The sequence below is a fragment of the Sebastes umbrosus genome, chromosome 2 (assembly GCF_015220745.1).
Source record: "Sebastes umbrosus isolate fSebUmb1 chromosome 2, fSebUmb1.pri, whole genome shotgun sequence".
In the NCBI taxonomy this organism is placed as follows: Eukaryota; Metazoa; Chordata; class Actinopteri; order Perciformes; family Sebastidae; genus Sebastes; species Sebastes umbrosus.
The window spans coordinates 11,615,415-11,629,394 of NC_051270.1; the positions used below are offsets into that span (position 1 = coordinate 11,615,415).

General features: G+C 42.3%; 1 long non-coding RNA gene across 2 annotated transcripts in view; it reads left to right on the forward strand.

Annotated features, from left to right (window-relative positions):
• The window catches only part of LOC119479853, a 128,030-nt gene that overhangs the window by 47,952 nt on the left and 66,098 nt on the right, over positions 1 to 13,980 (forward strand). For both annotated transcript variants that reach the window (XR_005204765.1, XR_005204766.1), the window contains exons 3-4: positions 1,293 to 1,486; positions 2,630 to 2,739. This is a non-coding gene — a long non-coding RNA (uncharacterized LOC119479853). The remainder of the gene's footprint in view (positions 1 to 1,292; positions 1,487 to 2,629; positions 2,740 to 13,980) is intronic.

Genomic DNA, 13,980 nt, shown 5'->3' on the forward strand with positions numbered 1-13,980 from the left:
AGGATGGTAATGAGCTTTTTTTGCATTGTTGCATGAGAATGGCGGGTCCCTGGTGGCGCTGATGGCGGAACCTGACTGGTGGAGTGTCCTGTGTGTGTGTTTGTGTGTGCCAAGCGTCGTCCCTATCCATCCATTCACCAGGCGGGACAGACTTTTTCCCCGACTCTAGCCCTCCACCCTGACAAACACACACACACACGCTCACCCAGTGGAAACGCTGGCACACCACATCTCATCCACCTGCCAGTCGGCTAGTGCCTAACAATCTTTCTCCGTCGCTCAGGGATTGCCTCTGTGTACTTTGGCTGTTTACAGTTAAATGGCTTCGTGTATTATTGATGGCTTCATATGTGGTTATTATATCGCCGCCTTGAAATCGACAAAAAGTCATTGTGTTGTGATATTCAAGAAGCTCGGGCGACAGAACTCATTCTGATTACCCATTTCATGCCCACCTAGAAGTAGTTTCTGAACATAACAGAAATATCTTTCCCTCAAAAACAACTTATGTCTGTATGAAAGCGTGTATAAAACGGTCACGGCAATTTCTAGCCTGAAACTAATTTACATTTTTTTCCCCTGCGTGAGAGCCAATACAATTTTTTTTGCAATCTTTGGGACCACCCTGTGAGATTACATAAATAAAAAGACAGGGAGGGTCAAAGGTCATTGTCAATTAGCATCTACCCAGATGAGCAATTACCAGTCAACAGTAGGGACGGAGATTGCACCATTTTTCATCAGCCTGGCTTTCAAACAACACTGTTCAAGTGCTTGTTGGAATCAGCTATGGGACACCGAAGAGGATGTTGTTTCTGATTAAGGCCCTGTTCTGAGCTGGCATATTAAAAACTAACAGCTGAGCACTACCTCATCACAATAACTCATATTTGGCAACACTTATTTCCGTTCAGGCCCCTTTTCACTGTGCTGTGGTGTAGCTTGTGTGTCATTGTGCAGTTGCGAGTGCCCCTGTGTGTTCCTACAATGGTGGAGGTTAGTGGGGCCAGCCAAGACGGCGAAACCATTCTCCTCTGCCTAACAATGGCCACATGTATCAGAATTGAATGTGGCTTTTGATACCTATTCTGATTTAAAAATCATTGCTATAGGCGTATCCAGTGGGACACCTCCAGTCTAGCCTATATGTCACTCTGATTTGTATCTCAGCGCTTACATTAACAAGGTGGCCAACACCAATGCGCCATTACCTGGGTTTATGAACAGTATATCACACACCTGTACTCGGCCCAGACATGGTTTTTACTGAGGTGTCTGTGTTACTTTGGCAGGCGCGTCCCCGGCCAGACCCCTAGTCTGACGAACATTTGGCCGGTCAGGCTAGACGTCTAGGGGAGTGTGTGGTGGCCCGGACAGGCCAGAGACAGGAAAGAGGACTTCTAAATCAGCCAGCAATCCAAAGGCCTTCCATAAATCCTCCAAATGGGCTCGGGTGGGGGACGTAAAGCACACCTGCAAGACTTATGTAAGTCTTATTAAACCATAAATTGCTAACACCAGCCCCTCGCTGGAGCTGCTCTTGGCTGGAATAAATCTCAGAGAGCGTCCGGTAAGGAGAAAGAGAGAGTGAGAAGGAGAGATAAAGCGGGTGTGAGAGAGAGAGAGAGAAAGATGTAGTGGAGGTTAGGGGTAGTGAGAGTGTGGTGGGGGATACTAAAGGTCTGACAGTAAAGCATTGCTGTTGGATGAAAAGGAGACAATACTGGGCTTTGATTGGAGTTAAAACCGACCACAAGCTGCCTTAGGGTGAGGGTGTCTCAGGACAGCCCAGTCGTACAGCAGTTCGTGAAATAGTCATGAAATTGAATGTACTGATTTGTGTACATAGACACAAATTTAAATTTTTTTTTCGTGATGTTCAGCACGAAATCAGTTTGAATGTAATTTGCCTAATTGTGAACCGCAATGTATTAAGAGTGGCAAACATTGCATAGGGAGGAGGTTGGGGTGGATGGGAGGTGGAAAGACTTTCAGCCAGGAGACCGGTGTGCGTGTACCGTGTGAAACCAGTAGTCAAAGTTGATTTATTTATCACGTGACTTCCGTGCTTAAGTTAAGGCACTCACAGAGTTATTTTAAGCCAAACCCCAATCTTTTCCTAAACCTAACTAAGTAGTTTTTGTCACGTAACTTCCGTACTTAAGTTATGGCACTTCCGGTGTTATTTAAACCCAAACCGTGATCTTTTCCTAAACCTAACTCAGTAGTTTTTTTTGCCTAAACCTAACCAAGTCGATCTTTTCCTAAACCTAACTAAGTAGTTTTGTTGCCTAAACCTAACCAAGTTGATCTATTTCTAACACTTACTAAGTAGTTTTTTGTTGAAAAGAATGGAGTGGAAATTGATGCGTCACATGTATCTCGACATTCATAGGAAAAAGCACAAAAAATATGTTGTTGAAAGTGACAAAAAAGGGGAAATTTGTGTCTATGTACATAAATCAAATAGTTTAAATTTCGTGACTATTTCACTATCATGAAAGCCGTGAGACTGTGTTGATCAAGAACACCTCCAAGAATGTCATGCTCACAAGATGCATTAAAAAGTTTTGATGGTATTGACCTCAGTCTGGTCAATGTAACTAACAATCCACAATCTTCCCCACAGATGCCGGCCCTGTATGGAGTGACTCCTCAGCAGTCACAGAGACAGAGACCAGTACGAGCAACACGGGGAATATTTGTAGGAAATCAGAGTTCCTGAGCTCCTGAGCCCCGGTGAGTTCCCAACACACCCACGCTCTCCTCCCTGCCTGGTTGTGGGTCCTTGAATTAAACATCAAAGCACACAGGAGCGCAGGGCCCAACTGCCATAAATAACAGTGCGCTTGGGGAGGGGAGGGGAGGATGTTCAGATAGGAAGAGAGCAGGTCACCCGATCGCTCATACACACACTGTCAAAGCAGATTCATTTGTTCACAAAATGGGTGATGTTGTGTGAGGTTATTGATTTCCACATGCCATCTGTCTTTCTCTGAGGCTTTGGCAAGCGGGCTCTGGCACTACCAGCCTCAGGTCCCCCCTTATTAGTCTCCACAGCTCAGGTGGACAGAAGGGAGATGTGCAGCAGGTATTGGACACAAATGGGGTATGGCTTATGTGACATCTACTCAGACACAATGATATCTGGCATGAGAGCAAAACTCTTATTTGGGGGTTTTGAGTTTTTTGTTTTTTTTATGTCAGGCTGACCTAGAATAGATCATCACATCATCTGTACAATATAAATGTTGATGGTGTTGCAGGGATAGACACTCATATTTTTAAGCACTGGCACCGCAGCCCCTAAATGTGGTAGCCAAAGTGCATTTTTGGTGGCCCAAATGTAAACGTATCTAAAAACAATATAGAAAAGGCAAATTAACGCAACTTAGCACAGCCTTCCTTAACAGTGACATTAACAGAATGAAAATATGTACAACGACAACATAGTCAGGGATATATAGCGCTCCGCGTGTCCATCCTTCCGTGCTTCCGTCCGTCCGCGTGTCACTTTCGTTTCCGGAGCAGAACTCGAAAACTATTAAACTAAGGAATTTCAAATTTGGTATGAAGGTTAACAGTGTGGTTTAATTGTGCCTTTTTGGAGTAAGAAGGCCAGGGTGCCCAAAATCTTTGAAATTTTGGCCAAAAACTGTGATTTGTTTCCCACTTAATTTTCATTTCCGTAGCAGAACTTGGAAACTCTTTAACTTAGGAACCTCAAAATTGGTATGATGGTTGACAGTGTGGTCTAGTTGTGCCTTTTGGGGGTTAGAAGTCCAGGGTGCTTTAAGTCTTTGACATTTTTCCAAAAGGGCAAAACCATTGGCCCTACTTTAGCAGGGGTCAAGCAGTAAGCGGGGGTATGTGAGCTATGCTCACTTTTGCCTTGTTATTTATTTAAATTGAAAACACAAGTTCTTTGTTCTCTCACAGTCTCTTAGTGCACACACTACAAAAGATACAGGCTTTGTCCGAAGTCTCATACTATTCACTACATACTCAATAAGTGTACTATTGTTTAACATACTTTTGTGTGAATAAACAGTAGTATGTATCTTTTCGGATGCACTGAGCTGTAATTTACGTTGTCACTTCCTGAGAGCCTCTTTGCTGGTTGGAGACATGTAACCATGGTAACCCGTGCTAACCTCATGTGACCAAAATGATGCTTTGTGAGAATCAAAGTCGGACGTTATTTAAAATATATATTAGGCCTAGCAAAGTGAAATCTTATACTTATACTCCTGTACGACAGGAAAGCATTCATGTCCTCAATTCAACTTCATGAATGAGCCGCTCCTTGTCCAATGCAGCACTTTCAAAGCGATCGACAGGAATAAATAGAAACAAGACGTCTGACAAAAGATCAGTCGCGCTGCAGTATTGCGTCACTCGCGGCCAGTTAGGACACTCAAATAGAAAACAATGCAATCAAACTGATTTTGTTGCTGTTGTTTTCTCGCGTTGCATTCAGTTAGGACACACATACACCGTAATCTCATTGAGACAGTCTCATTTTCAAGAGACCTGATAAAACTTGGTGGCCACAGAGGGCCACCTACAGTGGATATTTGGTTGCTACAGAGTAACTCTTTTGATGGGCCATGGGTAATGTAAAACCCTGCTGTTAGTTGTTCTGTATTTTACAAGACAAAATAATCTATTTTTGTTCTGTTCAATTTTCTAAATATAGAGCAAAGATTATCCAGTTTATATGGCTATTTAAGCCAAATCCTTGCATCTGAAAAATACATTGGAATCTTACAATAAACAGCAACACTGTTAGTCAAAAAGGCATACGTTTGGGTGGAAAATCTATGCCGAAGGAGGTGATTAACATCTCATTTGTCGCAAACACCTGCATACACAAGTTCAGGCCCACCCTCGGTCTCCTCCTCTCACTAACTAGTCTCGAAGTCACAGTGTACCTCCACGTCGAGTTACGGAGTATGGAGGGCAGGCCTGCAAACATGGGGCCCAGCTGCTGCTGTGTATTTTTGTCAGCCAACACACACACACGCATTGGCATCCCTTGGTGTTTGCTCTTGTGGAGGGCACATGTTACTGGGTAAATTATCATAGCGACGGTAAACAGTGTTTTTATGAGGGAATGTTGCTTGGTTGTTATATTTGAAGTCTGCGCTTTGTATACTGCTGTGCTATTAGGACAGATTGAGGATGTTTGCGCCTGGTGTCTGCACTCCGCCCATGTGGGGTACACACACACACACACTGACACGCACTCACAGTGACAGGCTCAGTTGTAGTTTTGAGTCTTAAATGGCTCTTTTGTTGTTTTCATCTTAAGAAAAAAAGAAAACATCACAGCCTAAGGAGTGTGCGTCAGTGTCACACTCATGTCAGTCTCAGGGTAAATGCAGATGAACGGCAACAGCAGGGGAGGAAAGACTGAACTTCGAAGTGTAGAAGAAGAAGAACACTGTGAAAAATATATGTTGTGCGCTTCAATACAACTGCAGTCAATGGAGAGATTAGCTTTTAATGCGTACTGATTGGGCATGCAGACACGAACACGATGTCTGGTAATTGCTTTACATACTGAGCAGCTGAGTCATGATATAGCTTGATAACAAGGTAATCCGATAATGATAGAGTCAAACAGATGAATGGCTAGGAGATAAAGGACTGGTGTTTTAAGGTCTTCGCTTTTCAATTAAACTCATTTGAACCATGGATATGGGTCTCATAAATTCTGCTGACACCAATGTCTCTCTTAAGATCCACTTGGGTGCCATTTTGGTAACACCTCCCTCCAGGAGAGGTGATTCTTCTAGATTAAAAGCTTTTTGTTTGTTTATTGGGTGTTTTTTTTCAGAGAAAATTACTTTTTCCAAATGATGACATTGGATACAAGTCAATAGTGGAATGTCATGTTATTAAAATCTCATTTCTAATAGACAATTTGGTACGGGAACTGTCGCCCCCCCATTGGTGTGATGTGTTGTATAACAGTTAAGCGGCTGCTGCTTTGATTGTCCAGTCACTGCAGTCATCTTAGCGTTTTAGATTTGCCCGTTCTAAACTGATAGAGTGCTCCATCTCCTCTCTGAATGGAGGAAATGGAGTAAAGGAGGGAATAATGATGATGACATTCTTCCCACTTTTTTTTTTTTGAGCCCCAATTACCCACTAATGCGTGATAAAACCAGAAAAATGGACAGTCGTTATGTGCGGGGCCTTCCGCAATGGCAAAATCATTCTTTTCCCAGCCTCCCGTTCTTTGGATGGGAATAATCATGTTTCGTCCCAAACACCTGCGCTTCACTTGCCCTGACCTGCCGCCCAAATGAGTGCAATTAATGACAATTACCCTCCAGGTGTCACAACATAGACATGTACTGATAGGGGCCTATCTGGAGGGAGCACGCGCTTGTCCTCCAAGTAAATATGTAATGATAACAGCTGTAACACAGTGGGGTGGAGGGGGGGGGGCACAAACAAAACCAGTGCAATCTATTTGTGTTTGCCTCAGCTCAGCACCACATTAACCAGTCCAGACAAACCAGAACGGATAGATTTGGATTTTCCCCGTGGGGACAGAGGGGAGTTCACTTGGAATTCCTGATCAGATGAAGATCGAGGCAGATGTGGTCTAGCAATTGTTTCTGCTTTGGATGTGTGTTTTGGTGATAACGCATCATTTGTTAGGATAGGTTCATTCCAACTTAAAGGGTATTTCCAATCTTATTTTTATAGTTTTGGCCACCATTGCTGTTGGTAATAACAACATAGTACCAAAGAACGTATATTGCCAAGAAGTGAAAGTCAATTGTTTGTTCCATTGCAACATCAGCGCCCAGCAAAAAAGCTATGCTTCAGCCATTTTGGACTGAAAGCGACTACCGGATGCCAGTAAAACATCCGTCTAAAAAGTGCCGTACAAAAATAAAACAAAATTATTTCTATTGTATTGTCATATTCGATCGAAATGGCCTGTGTTGAACAATAAAATATTATAAATATAATAAGCGTTTTCAGTCCAAAATGGCAGCAGCGGCTGTTGTCAAACAAACACAGGAGTTTCTTCTTTTTGCTTCTATACTTTTTGCTAGTACTCATCCAGTTAACTGCTGAGATCTGGGAATGCAGCGACATTATAAAAGAGTCATAAGAAGCAAGACAGACGAGTGGTCAATCAGGTTTGAAACAAGCTCCCAGGTTTACCATTTAGGGCTGTGTATTGGTAAGAAGAATCTGGCGATACGGTACGTATCATGATACAGGGATTACGATTCAATTTATTGCGATGTATTGTGATACTGCAGGCAAAGCGATATATTGCTATTTTTTTATATCTAATTTTAGCAAAACTGTCATAGTATAAAAACGAGGCTCCATTGTATTCACCATATTATGTAAGCCTTCATTCTCTATGGCCAGCCTGTTCTCATTCCCAGGGCGTCAAATACCGACCCTTTCGGTATGAGACGCACTGGGCTTTCTATTAACTACAATATAAACCCATCGGCGGTCAATATTAAAAGCTCAGGGAAAGTGCTCCGGAAGTGTGGAGGAGGAGAGGTGGATGGATCCAACGAACACAAGGGCTTTCAACCAGGGGACCTCTGTTCGTGTCCCATACGTCACGTTGCAGTCAGCTGTTATTTTCACTGTACAAACGCAGTAGTTTTAAGCCCAAAGATGTAGTTCTTTCCTAAACCTAACTATAGTGGTTTGATTGCCTTAACCTAAGCAAGTGTTTTTGTTTACTTCACATAATTAAGCATGTGTTTACTGGGCCCGAAAAGAGTGACGCAGAGGGGTCTGACAAAGCGTCAGTAAATGACGAGTTGGGATGAGAACGCGTTGCTTTGGTTGAAGATAGATTACAACCCTGTTGTCTAGCAGTCGAGGGATTTAAACAAAAACACAAAATGAACCGTCTGCCACAAATCTTTGCATGTAATTAAAAATCAATATATTGTTTTTGAGAGTCAATACAGTATCACAAAGCATAATATGGTGATACTCAAGTGTATCGATATTTTCTTACACCTCTATTTGCCATACTAATATACTTGGTGTAGTTGTACACATACACATTCATGTGTGCTTACTTTTGGTGTCATGTCTTGCCCCTTTGGATGCGTTTGCCATGTTCCCATACCTCAGCAATTTATTGAGAATTATTGGCAAAAACTGCCAAAATAAGACCCAAGTTGAAATAAAATGTAATAATTCTTTAACTGTTGAAAGTTTTATGTATATTTAGATTGTGTTGAGACATTATCAGCTGTATGTAGTAATGTAGAAACCTTAAAGAACAGCTGCAATCTTTGCGTACTTTGGAATCAAATATTGGCCTGATACAGTGTGTGAATCCTGTAAATGGTAGCTGCCATATAAGCTCTTTTAGCCAATTTCCCTGTGTGAAGTGAGATTTCTCAGGTGCAGAAGTCAACTTTAACCCTCCTCCTCCTGTGGGTTCGCCGTCCTTTCCCTCTGAACCGGCATTAGCATAAAGGCATTAAAATGTGAATAGGAATTAATTTGGACTTTCCCCTCCATAGGAATTAATGGAAGTTTGTTCTGCCCGTACCCCTCAGACGGCTCGCGCTCCTCCACAGTCCATAAATATTAATATTAATACGGCATCGCATTTAAAGGTAGCGCTTGGCTGAAGCCGTATACAGAATATTATTAGAGATCACGATACGTTTCTCATGAGAAGTACAGCTGAGTGAATGCATTGCCTTGCCGTTGTGATCTGTAAAATCCAATCTTCATACAGCACAAAAAGTTATTTTCAGAGAGACGGAAGATTAGCAGGGCCGAATGGCTGCTGTCTAAAGCCATTAGGCAGGTGGGGATTTTTTTTTTTCCTACGCCGAGTTGAGAGAGAAGGGCCCACATCTTCTGCTCTATCAAGGTACTGATTCACAGTCGCACCACTGTAGCGCTATTATCATGCCCGAGCAGATCATCTCGGCAGATAACTATTATCACCGTCTCACCGCATCGCTCCAGTCTACTCACCCACATAATACAGACCACAGAAGTTTTTGACACTCTTCCAAATCACTGTATTCACCTTCTTTCTTTTCTTGCACGGTCTTTGTCATTTTCCTGTGTGTGCTGTGTGGGGTTGTATCACACATCTTCAGTAGTAGTGAGGCTACTGCAAAGCTGGGGCTGCCAAACCAGGGTTTATAATGCAATTACGAATCATCTATGGAAAGGGCAATTAATAGATGTCAATGTTTTAATATGCTGCAGAGTCCTTGCACATCATTTCAGCCCCTTTTGTTCATTTCTTTCAGGGGTTACTGTAGGATCAGACCTTTAGGGGGGCTCAGCCCCTAATGAGAAATGTGACGTGTACAGTCAAAGGTGTAGGTTTTGTTTCAACATTGGGCGGAGACATATTAAGTAGGTGGTCTGGGGAAATTTTGAGAATCAAACACTTAATTTCCTGTATTAATGTTATCCCGTTAGAACCTTCTGTATATTTGTGGTAATAACAACCAATTCGACCCAACGTTCTCTGTCAGAACATTCAGGAGGTCTGTAGGGGAGATAGCAGGTCAGCAGTATATATATATATATATACATATATGTATATATATATGTATACATATATATATATATATATATATATATAAAAATTGTGAAAGTGTATAAGGGCTGAGAACATGATGATGAAAGTATATGATGGCCATTCCAATGTTCTGTTCTCTCATAAGTTGTTGCAGCAATTTTGGGGTGCAAAAGACTGCGTGGTTTTTGCCCCAAACTGTATGTGATTATCATAAAGTGGGCATGTCTGTAAAGGGGAGACTCGTGGGTACCCATAGAACCAATTTTCATTCACATATCTTGAGGTCAGAGGTCAAGGGACTCCTTTGAAAATGGCCATGCCAGTTTTTCCTCGCCAAAATTTTGCCTAAATTTGGATTGTTATTTAGCCTCTTTCCTGGCAAGCTAGCATGACATGGTTGGTACCAATGAATTCCTTAGATATTTTAGTATTTTTAGGGGTGCTGACATGTAATTTAGGTGTGCTTAAGCACCCCAAAAAACAGCCTAAAATCGCCACTGATTTCTTTCTCTGTCTGACTGATAGTTGCATCAGTTTGTGAATACTGTTATTGTTTTGGTCCGATCTCCGTTGAGTTGTCTGAAACAAAGAGGGTTGGTTGTGTCAAAATATTCAGCAGGTCCTCTCCTCTCCTCTGTCTTCCTGCGCTTGAGGAGTGCTGATCCTGACAGGTTACAGTGGGCAAGGTGAGACACGTTAGCACCGAGCCCCGGTGAAGGAGGGAGGATAGAGCCGGCTTCAAAGTCCCAGTGTGTGGGTGAAAGCCGCATGCTGCCACCCCGGCAAGCTCAGTCAACAGTAGACCCACCTTTAATCTTTGCTCTGTAATCTTTACTCCTCTCACATTTAGTCAATACACTCTCACTTTGTTCTTTGAGGAAGTAGGGTGTGAGGCTGAGAATGTGTAATGTAAGAGAAAAGAAAAAAAGCACAACACAATACACAAATCAATTACCAGGGGTAGAGTGGGTATGGCCAGCTTGACGTAAGGTCAATACCATTTACATGCTGAATGATAATAGGCCCAGACATGTTTCTTTTAAATGCTAAGCGTTGTGACATGGTGATAATTCTGTTGACAAGAGCACAATGCAAGTACTTACAAGACTATACAGACATGAGGATATTGTGTACAGAACCCAGCAGAAAATTTAAAGAAACAATATATCAAAAGTACGGCTGTCAAAGTTAACGCGATACTAACGCGTTAATGCAAATTCGTTTTAACGCCACTGATGTCTTTAACGCATTAACTCTATTGATCTTCTGGAAGTTGTATAGGACTCAGTTTTAAAGCTAGAGTGAATATACTGGATACTCATCATACGAAACTAGAAAACCTAAGGAATAAATTGGTACCAATCATGTCATACTAGCTCGTCGCGAAGGAGGTTAAATAAACGCAACAAACTTGCGATTAATTTTGGTGAGAAAAAACTGTCATGGCCATTTTCAAAGGGCTCCCTTGACCTCTGACCTCAAGATTTATTAATAAAATGGCTTCTGTGGGTACTGTACCCATGAGTCTCCTCTTTACAGGCATGCCCACTTTATGATAATCACATGCAGTTTGGGGCAAGTCATAGTCAAGTCAGCACACTGACACGCTGACAGCTGTTGTTGCCTGTTGGGTTTGAATTTGCCATGTTATGATTTGAGCATATTATTTATGCTAAATGCAGTACCTGTGAGGGTTTCTGGTCATTGTTTTGTATTTTCAATAATAAATACATACATACATTTGCATAAAGCAAGCATATTTAGGTATTAAATACTCGACAAATCTCCTTTTAAGGTACATTTTGAACAGATAAAAGATGTGTGATTAATCGCGATTAAATATTATAATCGATGGACATCCCTAATCAAAAGTATTATTTTGTATTATTGTGCTTTGCAATTTAAATTTGTAACTAAATTACAATATTTGTCCAATATAGTACCAGATAATAGTGCAAAACAAAGCAATAACTGTTTTGAACAAAACATCAGTGAACTGCCGTAATCCCTACTACCAGCCTGCGCTGTGGAGGCGTACATGTTGTGGTAAGCTCTGCGAGCCGGGGTTATATTTGTGCATCAGGTCATTCCTGTAGCGGGCTGGTCCGGGTCGGCCCACTCCCCTCTGAGAGCCCTCTCATCAAGCCAGCCTCTCCTCTGCCGCCCCTCTTCCCCACAATCCCCATAAACTCTCATAATTGCCACATTAAACTTGAGTTTATTATTTTTCTCCAGGTGCAGGTGTGCAGATGATATGAGCCCCAGGTTGCATTTACATACAAATTGAAGGTTTTTATTAATCAGGCAGGCAGCAGGAATCAAACGGCAACACTCCATCAGCCCTTTAAATACATTTGGTGACATTTTTACCCGGCATTAGCATGATAGGGCAAGCGGAGTATAATGTACCAATGATTGCTTTTCCATTGAAAGCACAAACGGTTTCATTTTTCCTGTCATCTCAAATAAGTGTTAAAGAGGGTTTGGAGGCTATTGTGCGAGTGCCGTATGCTGGGGACTTGGGACCGCTGATGGCCATATTAAATAACCATTAGTGCCTGAGCTTAGATCATTGTGGCATCCGCCTCCTCTGAATTTATCCTGTGATTTCAAATGAAGGCAAGCTGTGCCAGCTTTCATAAAGTGCTCCAGCCCTCTCCATTTTTCCTCAAACTAAATGCATTACAACGGTAATTTTGTGACTGTTAAGATAACTAGCGTTAACAAGCACTTAATTAAAATGTACAATAAATAGCCGTCTGCAGCCTTATCTCCCCTCCAGAGCGACGCTGGTAGGAGGCTCCAATGCTCAGGCCGGCTGTTCCCCAGCTCGTTTGCAGATTAATTGCTTTTCTGTCTGGCGAAGCCTGCCTCTTCTGCAGCCAGATCGTAAATAGCCAGATAGGGAGTTTATCAATCAGGGCTCTCTACCTCACTGATCTCCCCCACACAGCCCTGTCTGTCTGTCTGACTGTCTGTCTGTATGTACATCTCCTGCTAGACTCTCCATAAATAAACTTCCAGAACAGCTTCTGTTGTGCTAAACCTTCAATTAGCCAATGGCTTTTATTTCCAGTGTGGTTGCATGTGCGTGTTTATTCTTGTGTACAGTATGTCTCTTTATATGTTACAGGTTTTTGTGTATGTACAGGTGATTAACCTTTTTCTGTCCCAGTGTGCTCTGTAGAGACGTATACATCACAGTGTTAGCAATGAAACAAATGGAACTCTGTTGATACAGGACTTATGTTTTTGTAACCTTTCCTGACACCGTATTTATGTCCGTCTCTCTACAGGCTTATACCTACTTTACGGCGGTGCATTTTGTGCCCGTTTATGTCTACGCCGGGCGCGTACAAATGGGCCTTGAGTGTATCGCGGAGGTTAATCAAACACAAGCCGCACATAAAAGTAGCCAGGGGTTGTGTGAGACAGGACAGAAGCGAACAGGGAGTATTTACAGTAATAAAAGTTAACAGTGGTCAGCCCCTTGGGATCGCATTACTCCTCAGACATGTGGCTGCAGCTCTCTCCTCACAGCTTTATGGACTTAGGCCCTCGGTAAGCAACCTGCAAACCCCCCCCCTCCCTCCGTTGTTTTTCAAAGGGGAAGAAAAGAAAACACGTAAAAGCAAACTTGCCTGCTCGTAGCTTGCCGCCCCCGTCCGACGCTGAAGCTCCCTCTCCTCTGCCGGTGTCCCACCCTTAACCTCTGGATGATAAATCTGCCTACAGAAGCTGTGAGGGGGAAGCTCCCCATGCTGGAAGACCCCCATGTGTCCTCCATGACACATCCTGTTTGTGTAGTCAGGGCTTCAACCAGTGATCTTTACACTCATAATTCATGTAAATGACAACACTTGCTACCTTACTATTTTTATATCTGTACATTTTAGCATTGTGGAAGTTTGTTGTGGCCACAAGGGATGCATTTTTTAAATTTAAGGGTGTAGAACCTGCTTATCTATCCATTAAACATACTTTGGAAAAATAGTACAGAATATGTGATTCATACTTTGGTTAGCACACAGAGACTTTCAATATTGCAACTAAAGCTGCTTTCATTAGCATATTTATTTGCTGTATTTTGCAGTTACCCTGACACCAGTCCGCTGTAAATTAGTAAAGTTATGTCAAAGTATGCTTTTGCAACTCATGTGTGTTGAATAAACACTGATTTCCCTGGCAGGTTTAAACAAACATTTCCATGCGCTTGTCACATAGATTTCCCACGATGGGGAGGGTAATTGTTGTGTTTCCACTTTCTCTTCAATCTTGACTGACTGAAGGAAATTGGAAATGATGATTGTGTAGCGGCAGAAACTCTGTTTTGACAATGTAACGCCCTGTCAGGGTCCTGCGGGGGCTTTTGGGGCTCTCTGTTCATATTTTACCATGTGAAGTGTCAAATCTGC